The sequence below is a fragment of the Rhipicephalus sanguineus genome, chromosome 1 (assembly GCF_013339695.2).
Source record: "Rhipicephalus sanguineus isolate Rsan-2018 chromosome 1, BIME_Rsan_1.4, whole genome shotgun sequence".
NCBI classification, from domain to species: domain Eukaryota; kingdom Metazoa; phylum Arthropoda; class Arachnida; order Ixodida; family Ixodidae; genus Rhipicephalus; species Rhipicephalus sanguineus.
Window position 1 is genome coordinate 170781570 of NC_051176.1, and position 13922 is coordinate 170795491.

The following is a 13922-nucleotide window of genomic DNA, read 5'->3' on the forward strand; positions in this document are numbered from 1 at the left end:
TGGCACGTCCATGAGAAACTTTATCGACCTACTTCGGAGGTACCTCCAATCACTGTTCGTCGTGTTTGGTGGGAAGATGCTTCTACAACAAGACGGAATTTGCATAGGTTCAAGAATTGCTCCAGTGCTTTGTGACTTGTTCATGGCAAAAGGAAACAGAAAACTGCAGGCCGGTTTACAGGAAGTGGGTGTGGTGAAGTGTGTGAGGTACGTCGATGATTTTCTAGTTTGCCTTCCCTATGGGCTGATGTCTGAGAAGACAAGAGACGAAGTACTGCGCTTATTTGAAAGAGAACATGAAGGGCTTCGGTTCACGTCAGAGGTTCCGGAGCACGGACGCTTACAGTATCTCGATTTGAGCATCACCATGGAAGGCAAGCACACGTGCTGGATGTACAAGACGAGAGGTGAAAAACAAATTTTGCCGTACGATTCCGGACACTCAAAGATTGTAAAAAGAAGCATAGCCACAGCATGCCTTTTGGAAGCGATTAAAAAGTCATGTGAGCACTCCATCGAAGAAGGGGTTGGCATGCAAGTGAAGCGCCTTGAAACGAGTGGCTATCCACGTCATTTAGTGTCATCGATAATGTCGTCATTTGTGCTAAGGCATACAAAGGAGCAACTTCTAGAAGATGGCAAAAGGCCTCCTTTCATTACAATGCCGTACATGCACACGGTGGCACACCGAATCAAGAAGGTTGCGGCAAGGTACGGCGTGAGGACGGTCTTCACTGCGCCGAGAAAGCTCATCGGACTATGCGCAAAAGTGAACGGCGACTCTGACAGGGACAAGGAAGCAGTGTGTTTGACCAAACATGCAAATAGGTTCGTCGAGTGCGCGAAAAACGTGGTATACAAAATTCCACTGTCCTGCGGAGCTCATTACGTGGGGCAGACGGGAAGGTGTGTCAATGAAAGGCTGAAGGAACATAGACACAATTGTGGCCTCCTGCAAGCTCCGGGGCATCTGGCGACACACTGCAGCAGGTGCACGTGTCATCCTTTGTTTGAAGAAACGGACATTTTGCACACGTCGAGCAAGCGCACCAAAAGAGAGGTCGTCGAGGCCTTCATTATCAGAACGGCAGCAGAGGGCAAGTGTATTAGCGCGCCTTCTATTGCGCTCACCGATATGGAAATCAAGATGATAAAGGAGAGCAGGGGGCGTCGTAGCTAGGGCAGCGTTGCGCATGCGTGGGTCACCGTATACATTTCTTTCCATAGTTCTAATAAACAGTTGTTAGTTTGCGCTCATATGTGCCGTGTGTGTGGTCCTTTTTTTTAATGCTCCTTAATTATCGATCCCTTTGCATTCCAGTGAACTTGCCGCTCTCTGTCATCAACAAATTCATAGAGCAAAGCTTCACCACTTCGAGATTGTTGGTGGAAGGAGAAGCAGTCTACGAGACCGAGCATGTAGTAGCATGCAACGCCAAGGAAAAGAAAGAAAATACAGTAACGTTCGCCGGACTTGTTCTGCAAATATCGGCTGTGAACTATAGGACCCACATGAACTCGAAATAGCAGTGCATAAAATAGAAGTTATTGCAGCAACCAGCAGCCGCAAAACAGGATAGTAATTATTTGGCGAGTACCCCAGCAATTTTGGCAACAGTGTCGTGTCTAACGCCAACAGGGTGGCATCTTTCCTACGTAAATAAATGAAGCTCCAAGAAAATACATGGGGTTGGAGAGGCCCAACGTGAGTTTGAGAGTGGCACGTATAAATTTGGGCTTTTTAGCACATTGTGTTTGCGTCAGGGGAATGCAAGCTCGACTGAAAAAAATTTGCAGCGGCTTAGCTCGGCTATGCCAGGATATACGTAGCGTTAGCAAAGGTTCAGCTGATTATTCTTAGCTTTCCAGATTGTCTAGGACGGTCTAGGATTATTAGCCTTCTTCTGTTCATTCTTCGTACGCTGAACCGCTAATTGCCAGGCAACTACTTCGGGATCCGATGAGATAAGCTTCTCGGCTCTTCTGCACCGTCGAGCAGCATTTGCGCTCTCCTTCTCCATGGCGTTATCCACCTGCAAACGCCAGTCAGAGGCGCTATCAAGCGGCCCCAGCGCAGTGTCAGACGGCGACGCAGACCAGCAGCGGCGAGCGGCGCGCGCCGGCGCCGTCTGCCGCGCCTACGACGCCACTGCTCCCGAAAGCGCAGACCAGCAGCGGCGAGCCGCGCGCGGCGGTGTCGGAGAGCGCGTGAGATGCCAGCTCCGGTGACCCAGCTGTGTGACATCACTAATAGGGCTGACGCGCTGGAGTTTTGAGTACTGTGGCGGAGCCTGGTGGCGTGCGCCGAAGTTGCTTGGGTAGTCAAAAATGGACGCCGACCGGCGAGTTACGCAGTTCTCAGTTGCTTTAAGCGTTTTACTTAATTTTGCGCCAAGTTTTCAGGCTCAAAAAGTGCTTAAAACGTACGCAGGAACTTGTCCGCTATGCCTGCAGAGTCTGACATGTTTGACGAGCGATCCCTGCTTCAACAAACCGTGCCGAAAGCAGGTGGTCTGGGCGACGGCTCTGAGCAGCGCGCGGTCCCAAAGCGCGGTCGCCGCCGTTATTGTTGCGTGGTTAATTGCCTCGAACATGGGGGTAAGAATCCTAATGTGCGGTTTTACTGGTTCCCCTGAAAGCCGTACGAAGTGGAGCGACGGAACCGCTGGATACGTGCCGTCCGACGCGCGAAGTGAGTACGCGAGCACGTAACGTGCTGATTACTTTTCGTACGCGCGTGCACGCGTTTATATATGTATATATTCCCTGTGTGCAGTCCAGACGGCACGCCGTGGCTGCCGACGGCGATCACGAGGATATGCAGCCGGCATTTCGTGCGAAACGAGAAAAACGATGCCATATGAGTCACCCTGCGTATGTGCCTACGATTTTTCCGTCAGCTTACAGCCGGCCTCTTCCAGCGGCCGGCTGTAAACATTGCGCGCCGTCGCTTCTCGACTGCCACCGCACGCTCACAGAATTTGACGAATTCCCTAGAAGCAAATGTTGAAAATTACGACCGTGCATGGGGAAAAAGTGTGTTTGCGACTGAATGCGGCAGAAAACGGCACACGACGCGAATGCGCTCATTCAGGCCGCCGACGGCTAGCCTTCGTCACTGGACCTTTCTTGATTCCGTTTCGTCGTGTAATGCAAATCATGTCGGCTTTCTTAACAGCAATCTTTTCGTTTATGCACTGTCGTTAATCGCGCGAGCATGCCTCGTAAAACTTAACTGGAGTTCAACGTCGTATGAGATTCGCTGCACTTGCGAGTTGCAGCGCGCCGTAATGGTTCCTTCAATCTCCTGCACGTCGTAAACATACTTAACGTTGACGAGCTTCTTGCGTTTACGCAGATTGCTTGGCCTGAAGAACTCAGCCACGCCAGAAACTGGCCGAGATCCAAAGCGCAGCACAACCGACAGCGGCGGCTCCATTGCGCATCTGAGCTTAGTGCTGCATGCGGCCGCCTGTCTGACTACTCGAAACCAAAGAACTTGTCGTAGGGGGCGCTTTTTAGCACCGTTTTCGCAGCGCCGCCTGGGCAGCCAGTCAGGCCTATACTCGCGCATGCGAAGCACGGCTCATGACCATCCACGCGAAATCGGCTCCGGCTAGTGTAGCTGACGCTACAAAATGTTATTGCCAACATAAATGCAGCACACAGCCGCAGCATTTGACTCTCGCTAGTCCACCAGCAAACGTCGCGTAGCTTATGAAGGCGAAAGCCTTAGGTGCCTCTTCAAATGGAAAGATTGACCGTCGGCGGCGTCAAGACGAGTGACGCAAAAAATAATCGTCACCTGATGGTGTCACCATATGACGTCATCATGACGTCACAGATCGCCAAAATATGTAGCGTCAATATGACGTCGCACAACGTGACGTCACATGGTGACGTATTCACACGTCATGGTCGCTTTGCATTGCCTCCGTGATCGGTCACGCAGGCCGTACAAAACCGCGTTAGGTGCAGAACACTTTTGGAGGGGGGCGCGGGAGAATCAGCACAACTACTGACAAGAAGAAGATGGCTTTCGCCTTCTAGTCATCCATAGGAATGCATAAGGGACCCTGTGCGTTTTTTAATTCAACGTATCTGAACAATGACTTGAGCATCTGCAGCCGATTTTGTGGACTCTGAGCACGGGGCCGACGATCAAGAGGTCGCACGGAGGGTTCTGAGATGGCATCGCACGTGGTATAAGGTAGCGCCGTTTCCATCCTGTGGCAGATAAGCATCATTTGCCGGCACGAAGCGCGCGCGAGCCATCGTCTCACTGCGCGCTGTCTGCTAATCACCGAACATCGTAGGCCCGACGCAGTAACGAAAGTCTTCGTCGCGGAAGTGCTTGTTGCACACAAGACTCGTAGCCGATGGCTACTTGCCGGTTCTTAGCTTTACAACACATGCTTCACGAAGTTTCTTGTACCGCGGATACCGGTGCAGGCTGACACTGGGCTCCTTTGCGTAAGCGCGGCACTGCGGCACCGAGCGGTAGAGCCCCATGTTCGTCGCCTTCGGAGGCAGCCACTCTATTACAATGGTTTCAATTGAGTTGAAAATGAGAGAAAACTTCCGAATTTGAACAGACCGCAGCGCATGTGGGACTTGAAACTCGTTTTCAAAGCATGCGGCAGTGCTCCACAAGCAGCCGACGCGGCCGCTGAGACCACGTGATCCTGCCAAGCACGTCACGCCGACGGTGGCGCCGGCGTTTCCAGTGGTGGGCCTCGAGGCCAATACTGCAGCGCAAATCCTTCATGAACAAGACAGACAAAGTACTAGCGCTTGTTCTCTGGCTTTTCTCTTGTCCATGAAAACTTCGAGCTGTTTTGTATACCTCACTCGAACAGCCCTTATTTTCGATGATTGTCGCTTCATTTTTAACAGCGAAGTTGTTTAGCAAATCGTTCCTTGTGAGTCGATACTATCATCATCATACCTCATCGTCAAACTATAATCATCATAAACGGGTATGTGCCACAGAAATTGGGTAACTCCCACTATACTCACCACTGGTCCACTAAAAATGAAGAAGGCAACAGTTAGCCCAACAAATGGCTGCGAAGCGACGGCGCCGAGCCGAAGACTCCGAGTACGTACGGAACGGGAAATGCTGCGAGAAGACCCCGAAGCGATGGAAGGTCTACGCCAACGACAACGCGCCCGTAGATCAGTGAGAGGTGCGAACGCTCGGTTTCAGCGCGAGTTTCTGTCTCTGGAGTTTGGACAACCGTGTCGGGTCTGTGACCGTCTGTGGTTTAAGTCGGACCCCTCTGCACGGCGAATCAACGTAGAAGCAACCTAGCATCAACTAGCTAAAGCCTAGCAACAACCTAGAAGCAAACTAGAACCTGAACCACCTAGCTAAGGCCTAGAAAAAAACCTAAAAGCAACCAGATTAGTCTTAGAATCGTCCAGTTTCGCTGTTTCAAGCCTTGCGCGGCTTAGGGCAAGCTTCGCCAAATTTTTTTTTCTCTTTAGAGGCGAACCATGATCTCGCCGGTGGTTTGTTGCTTCGCTTGAAGGCCAATTCTAGCAACACCGACTGCCATCTCTGCCGTTGATGTTTAACACAAATGTGCGATCACCATACATTGAAAAGTATACAAGAATATGTACACCTAGGACAAGTACTAACAGGAGAGCCTAATCACAAAACGGAAATTCACCGAAGAATAAGAATGGGCTGGAGCGCATTCGCCAGGCACTCTCAATTAATGTAAGGAAATCTACCATTGTAATTAAAGCGAAAAGCACCCAATCACTTCATACTGCCAGTTATAACATATGGGGCTGAAACATGGAGGATAACAAAGCAACTAGAGAAAAAGTTAAGGACCACACAGCGTGCAAGGAAACGTAAAAAGGTCGGGCCAACCTTAAGAGATCGGAGGAGGACAGCATGGGTCAGGGAACAAACAGGGGTAGCAGATATCTTAGCTGACATCAAGCAACAGAAATACACCTAGGCTGGCCACGTAATGCGTAGGACAGACTAACGGTAGGCAGTAAGAGCAAAAGAATGATTTCCAATAGGGATGGTCGATTAAAATTTTTAATCGATTAATCATTAATCGTTAATCGATTTAGCATTTAATCGATTAATTGCTTTCGGTAGAAACTTTTAATCGATTAATCGATTGATCGACATTTTTAATGGGTGCTTTAAAACCGATATCTCTTTGTTTCAGAGGCATCGTTCGTGTTTAATATGGGCCCAAATCTTTTTATTACTCTTTGTTTCAGAGGCATCGTTCGTGTTTAATATGGGCCCAAATCTTTTTATTAGACGCGTTGACGATCCAAAATTCCCACTTTCGAAGGTGTCGACGAAGGGCTCCTTGTGTCCAGTGTGCGAAAATTCACACTTTCGCACACTGGACACAAGAGGCCTGTCGTCGTTGGTTGATGTCGCGGATTCAAGAATCTGTGGCCATCATCCCTGGACTATTCGGCAGCAGGTCGTATTTTCTCGAAGCCTGCCTACTCGAGCTCATCGAAACCGGAGGCGCGTTCGTGGACCACACTGGTTGGAAAGTCGCAGTTGAAATATGCAGTGTGGCGGAGGGTGAGGAAATCCCGAGAAAGGTAAAAGAGACGCGAGGAGAAATTAAATAAGACGCTCGCTCTAGTAAGCAAGGCATCTTTTCTCTGTTTGTCGGTTAGACATTGCGGAAGCCCTACATAATACTATAATTGCGGACTGACGCGATCTTTTTCTTGAGGTCACCTATGCAGAGATTACACAGAAATATACTGGCCTCAAACAGACCATCCGTACAGGCAACTGCGGGAAATAGAAGGAAAGAAGATGACATTTAGGGGCTCGTTTTTCTTTGTTAGACACTATAATAATGAGAACTAACATACAATATTGCCAAGAAAAGTATAGGAGGTGTTATTTGTAATAATTGGGATATAAATCTGAAGAAAGTAAAGTGGACGGAAAGATAACTTGTCGCCGGAAGGGACCGAACCTGCGACCTTCGAATAACGCGTCCGATGCTCTACCACTGAGCTACGGCAGCGGTCATCCCCCCGTCCACTTCATAGGGTATACGTGTGCATTTTAACACGAAAGTGTTTTATGTCGGGATCCACCACGGCTCCACTGACGCATTTCCGTCACGGATATGACGTTGTAAAATATAAAGACTAACATATGGCAAAGAAAAAACTATAAAAAAAAGTTCCGTCACTGGGAGTCGAACTTACGACGTCTCGATCGCCAGCGCGCAGCGCGAAACGACTCCGCCACAGACGGCATGTTCTCTGCTATGCTAACGGCGGGCTATTTATGTACACCATTTGCCGGTGGCGGTACTCAGAGACCGGCGCTACAGCGTGTTTTCGTTATCACTAGCGAGATGGCGCGAAGGGCTCGAAGAGCGCGCTTCAAAAGTCGTCCCCTACACGGATTAGCGCGCGCCTCAACAGGGCGTGGTCGCTCGTGCGGGCGCTTATCTCGCGATCTCGGTGGTTTGTACGTCTTGCGCTCTGCCTGCAAGTTTCCGTTGAGAACCTCAGGGTCACCTCGCTGACTGCAGCGGGCGCTTTTGCGAAAGGAGCGCGCTGCTCACACAGAAATAAGTTACAACTGTGACAGTTCGCGCTCATCCTGTGTATGTTCGTTCCGCGCGTCCTTTCTGCTTGAGCAGCGCATTGCATGTTTCGAGCGGCTTGCCGTTCTTCGCGTAACATGATAATTCGATGCTGTAGCATTCATTCCTTCGCGCTTGGCGCGAAAGAATGCACAACAAACGCTCAACTACGTCTATGAAGACACGTTTCACTTTCGTGTTATACCGATTGTTATGACAGAGGGATCAGCCATGTTTTTTGAAATCTAGGAGTATTAGTCAGCGCCGATCGCAGCCATGGCGGCGAGTGTGGAACACTCTTTTTCTACCTTTTGGCGTCACGTAGCAAGTAATCTTTTTACGAGCCGGCAGCTGACCAATAATCCCTCGCATACTACCTGAAGGCATCAAGTCTGTGAGAACGAGACCCTCGCTATGAATGAAGGAAAGAAGATTACTTTTAGGGGCTCGTTTTTCTTTGTTAGACACAATATTAATTAGAACTAACAGACAATAATGCGCAGGAAAGTATAGGGGATGTTAAGGGTGTATGACAAAGAAAAACGAGCCCCTAAAAGTCACCTTCTTTCCTTCATTCATAGCGAAGGTCTCGTTCTGGCAGACTTGGTGCCTTCATGTAGTATGCGAGGGATTATTGGTCAGCTGCCAGCTCGTAAAAAAAGGTCACTTGCTACGTGACGCCAAAAGGCAGAAAAAGAGTGTTCCACACTCGCCGCCATGGTTGCGATCGGCGCTGACTAACACTCTTAGGTTTAAATGCACATGTGTACCCTATGAAGTGGACGGGAGGATGACCGCCGCCGTGGCTCAGTGGTAGAGCATCGGACGCGTTATTCAAAGGTCGCAAGTTCGGTCCCTGCCGGCGGCAAGTTATCTTTTCGTCCACTTTACTTTCTTCACATTGACATCCCAATTATTACAAACAAAATCCTCTATACTTCCCTTGGCATTATTGTCTGTTAGTTCTAATATTGCGGGAAATAGAGTGACATGAGTTTCTGCCTCCCGGCTATAAAAAACAGCAGCTGCGCCAGAATACTCCGCAGCATAGGTCGGCAAACTCACTCATGAGTCGACTCACTCAGACTCACTCAGACAGATCGAGCCATGAGTCGGAGTCTGAGTGAGTCCACATGAGTAATATTTTGGTGAGCTTCAGTCCGAGTGAGTCCGGTTGAGAAAAATCTTAGTGAATCTGAGTCCGAGTGAGTGCGGTAGCGGAATATTTTGGTGACTCTGAGTCCGGTGAGCCCTAAGCGCAAAATATATTTCTTGAATGAGTCTGAGTGAGCTCCACACTTTTTTGCCGACCTATTGTTATATGTACACAACTTCAGCGTCACTAGCACCCTTATGTCGGCTCACGCTTATACTCCCGCTGACTCACACTTCAAAGCACTAGCGTTCATACACCAGCTCTATATTTATTAATTAGAGGCGTGAGTTACGTAAAAAAGGGGGGGGGGGCAGGCTGACCTCCACCCGCAAACTCTTTCACAGGAAGTTCTTGATCAAAAATATCTCGTGTGAGTCACCTCTTTCAATAAGAATGTCCATACTGGATTGCGACCACTCATAACTCATATTTGAAGGTACGAGATCAAAAGGCGCCAAGTCGAGCGCCAATTTACGAGATATTGGTGTTAAAGAGCAGTGACACCATGATAGAAGAAGCCAATTATACGCTAACGGACTCATGAGTCGACTCACTCAGACTCAGATAGAGCCGTGAGTGTGAGTCTGAGTGATGTTGGTGAGTTTGAGCCCGAGTGAGTCCGGCTAAGAAACATTTCAGTGAGTCCGAGTCCGAGTGAGTTCGGTTGAGGAAAGTTTTGGTGAGTCTGAGTCCGAGTGAGCTCAAAGGGCAAAATATATTTCATGAGTGAGTCTGAGTGAGCTCCACATTTTTTGCCGACCTATGCTCCGCAGGTTTTACCTGCTCTTTGCCGTAACACGGCGCCACTCACACCTTTTCAATCGTGCGTACATCCTGAACTGTGAGCGCTATCTAGTGTACCAGACATTACGACATAAATTGCGCGACAGTCCTTTCTTGTCACATCAGAAGACGGGGGCCTCTAGCTGAAAGCTGTATTTCTCCCTAAATACGCGACCATGCAGTATTACTAAGAGCTTCAAGGTCACTTCTTCAGTAATAATGCACTGGATGCTAGACGTTCGGTAAACCGACGCGTAAAGTTGCGGATTACATAAAGGGTCGATAAGACCCATTTCACAATTCGCGAGTGCGCATTCCTGCGCTACATTCTCTCTCAACTAATGGCAGCAACTTTCGTGCTTCAAGTGGAGACAAGGTCGTAGTTGCGCGTGCTGGCGTTTGTCTATTATGCGTGTTCGTGTCAAGAAAGCCGAGTCTACACTTTCCGCGTCCCAGCGCAAGCAAACCGCGCTTGAACACTCTGTTTGAAGTGACTAGCTGCCATTAATTGAGCTAACTACATCGTAGGAAAGTTAGCTCAACAATTATGAAAATGGTATATATACCCTATAAGACGGACAGTTGGGCTAGTTGGTATACAGCATAATAAAATATGGTTACTAGCGTCCTTCTCCTCTTTACGCTAGCAAACGTGTCTTATTATGTATATACGGATTACCTAATCATCTCCCCATCATCGTACTTCATCACTCTTTTTCCCCCGTTGCGTTTTCCCCGGCGCAGAGTAGCAGGCAGGGGCGTACAAGCTCAGGCCACCCTCTCTGCCTTGTAATATTATTTCTCTCTCTCTCTTTCATTGTTAAACAATATTTTATTTGCTAAAGAGTAAAACAGAACGGCACTACGAACAGGTGAGGAAATAAGCAGCGCATATTACAATGCCCCACTTACACAAGAAACGAGTAAAATCTGAGGGTTGAATAAAATACAAAGAAAGTTGCGATTGACACTACAGGTGACGAAAACTACTCGTTTATTAAATGTAAGCAGACATGCGTTTATGCGGCAACACGATGAAACAGTGCGGCAAAAAACAAACACGAACAAAATAAGCAACAAGACGATGCGCAGGCACGTATGAAATTTACAGAAAAGAATAAACTTCTCTTTTGAAAGTTGGCGAATCCACGTGCTGCTTACTTGCTCAAAAGTTCCCTTTTCTGTTTTGTTTCATGGGGTTGCTGCTCCGAACCACATGCTTTTTTCTACTGAGCGAAGAAATGTCAGTTGGCCGAGATGCTCGGGCGACAACCGACACATCCTTTGGGTCGCCACACATCCAGCATGCGAAAAAAGGCGCTCGGATGCTACTGACGTCGCAGGAATTGGCAAATACTCCATTGCAACGTCAAACACATGATCTAGGCCAGTTCGCATGCTGTGCCAAGTCTCAAGTGAATTCGGATTGGTGCGGCGATCGACTACAGGGTTACTATAGTATAACTTAAGAGAGCGATTCGTTGGGCAAGTTGGTGATCCATAATGTTACTAACAGCGCAAAAAAAAAAAAGGACGAAGGACCAGGAAGAAACACAGACAAGCGCTGCCTGGTAGCGCTTGTCTGTGTTTCTTCCTGGTCCTTCGTCCTTTTTTTGCGCTGTTAGTAACATTACTATAGTATGTCTTGAACTGAGAAGGCATTTCGTTCATCGGATCCTACTCCAGTGCAACGCAATTGCGTAGAAGTGTGCGATCGCGACGGCATCCCAAATAGAACCAGAAAAAGTAGTAGTATTCGGCTTTGCAACTCTCGTCTAAGGATAGCGTTCAGGGTCTGAGTCTCTGGATAGCGCGCCTCGCAGTCATGCGCTCCGGCCAAGGGGCGAGGTTGGGGGCGGGAGTGGGGGATGCCGTAATCGATTGATCGAATAGTTTTAATCGATTAATTCGATTAATCGAAGGGCACAAATCGATTGTGATTAATCGATTAATTGTGGACCTTTAATCGATTAATCGTTCGTCGATTTTACCATCCCTAGTTTCTAAGGGACAAGAAACGCAGTCGAGGAAGGCAGAGAGTTAGATAGAGTAACGAAATTAAGAAGTTCGCAGACCCGCCACGGTGGTCAAGTGGTTATGGTGCTTCACTGCAGATCCGAAAGTCGCGGGATCGAATCCCGGCTGCGGCGGCCGCATTTCGATGGAGGCGATATGCTCGAGGCCCGTGTACCTATCAGTTTAGGTTCACCTTAAAAAACACCAGATTGTCAAAATTTCCGGAGCCCTCAACCACAGCGTCGCTCATAATCATATCGTAGTTTTGGGACGTAAAACCGCAACATGTATGTATGTATGTATGTATAAAAAGTTCGCAGGGATAAACTGGAGATCACGTCATACAGTGGACTAAAGCAGGCCGAAAATGATGATGATGTGATTACTACTGGCCCTGCCCAAATGTTCTGTACGTCCATCAGTTTTCGAAGAACACTTTTTATATTCGCTTTCTTTGTTACCCTAAATCATTGCGGAAGATCTCGCGACACAGGAGCAAGCTAAAGATCTCATATCTTGCGCGTAGTAAACAGCGATTTTCTTGCAGTATACATAACTGCCTCACAGATTTCACATTTGCAGCGATATATAAGGCTGACGAGCAGCCGACTATGGGATTATTACTACTTTATTGATCTCAGTCATTTTTAATGTCAATGAAATGCACGGCTTCGCAGCAATGCTTCGCCACTATATTCTAGGAGTTTGTGAATATTCAAAATTTCTAATATACAGTCCCTGGTATTCGATTCGTATTCATTTCGATAATTCACTGTTCGATGTTGTCGAATGTTCGTTTTTTTTTTCAAATAACACAAAGCATAGCAGCAGTTATTTAAAGGGGCCCTGCAACACTTTTCCAAGTAATCATCGAATGGCTTCACTAAAAGAGCTTATTGCCTCGCGAATGGACTGCTGCAAAAATTTTTAGAATCTGTCAAGCACGAGCGGAGTTACAGGGATTAGTCACACGCTTCGAGCGCTTTCTCTCTCCTTTCGTACTAGCGAGCGTGCTGAAAGCTACGCAGGGAGGGGAATGAGAAGGGGCAAGAAGATGCGTCCCTTCGTCAGCGTGCGTCATGACCTTGAGCACTTCCTTTTTTTTTTCGAACGCGCGGCTTACTTTCAGTGTGATCGTGAGCGAGCGCGCGGGCACATGGCGGCATCCCGCGGCGGCCACGGCAACTATGCAGCTCACGATGCTCAAATCAGCCAATGGCCGTGGACATTAGGTTTATGGCGCGGTCATTTGGGTTTATGGCGTCATTTGTCGAGAGAAGAGGGAACGATTTGTAGCTGGCTTTGAGAATTGTAAATTCCAGACCACGTGCTGCGCCACATTGTTTAGCTCACGTGTCCTCAGGAGCCTCGATTACCGGTCGGCAGCGTTTTCTGACCATGCTGAAAAAGTGTTGCAGGGCTCCTTTAAGTCCTGATGAGACAGAACGATGCATGTGAGAAATGTTCCGAATGATTCGTCTGCAGGATAGCTGCTCTTGTTGCTCAAAGGCAAGCGTTCTTTCTTTCTTTTTTTCCTTCTGTGTTTTACGAGCCAAAACCACGATATGAGTATGAGGCACACCGCAGTGGGAGACTCCGGCTTAATTTTGCCCACCTGGGGCTCTTCATTAACGTGTACCTAAATATAAGTTAATGGGTGTTCTTGCATATCACCCCCACTGAGATGCGGCTGTCGTCGCCGGTAATCGAATTCGCATCCTCGAGCTGATGGAGTTCCTTAACGAACGCCGGAGCATATATCTTTCGCTCAGCGATTTTCAGTCATTCAATAGGTAAGCAGCCTGAATAATATTATGCCGCGATTTAATATTTGACAAGACTCACTATGCTTGCATCTCTTGAAAATGTGCGGTGTTATAACACACTTCTATCCTCCAGCAAACACAACACTGTATGTGCATCTTGTAGCATGTTTCAGTAATGTCAATGCTACATTGACCCGGCTAATACAAGACATTCGTTTATTATTTACAAGTTCCTCAGTTTGGCGTCTAAATGTGAGTGGTATTATAGTATATACACACATGTCTCGACGTGCATAAAGCCCGACTTTTTATATCAAACGTACTCCGCGTTTGATCTCGCTTCAGAAATTTGAAAATTATCGATATTCGAATAATTATTCGAAACCATTGTTTACTAATATTTGTATTCTATTCCATTCGAAAATTTCAATATTCGCACACCCATATTTAATATTTACTGAATCACTTTCCAAGCCACATTAGAGGTTTTCCTACCAGATTAACTCAGAACTCTGCTCGGATCTTGTGTCTGTCACGTCACCCGTGAAACGTCCAACTAAATGTGCCGACAAGAGAGAGAATAGGTTGTTC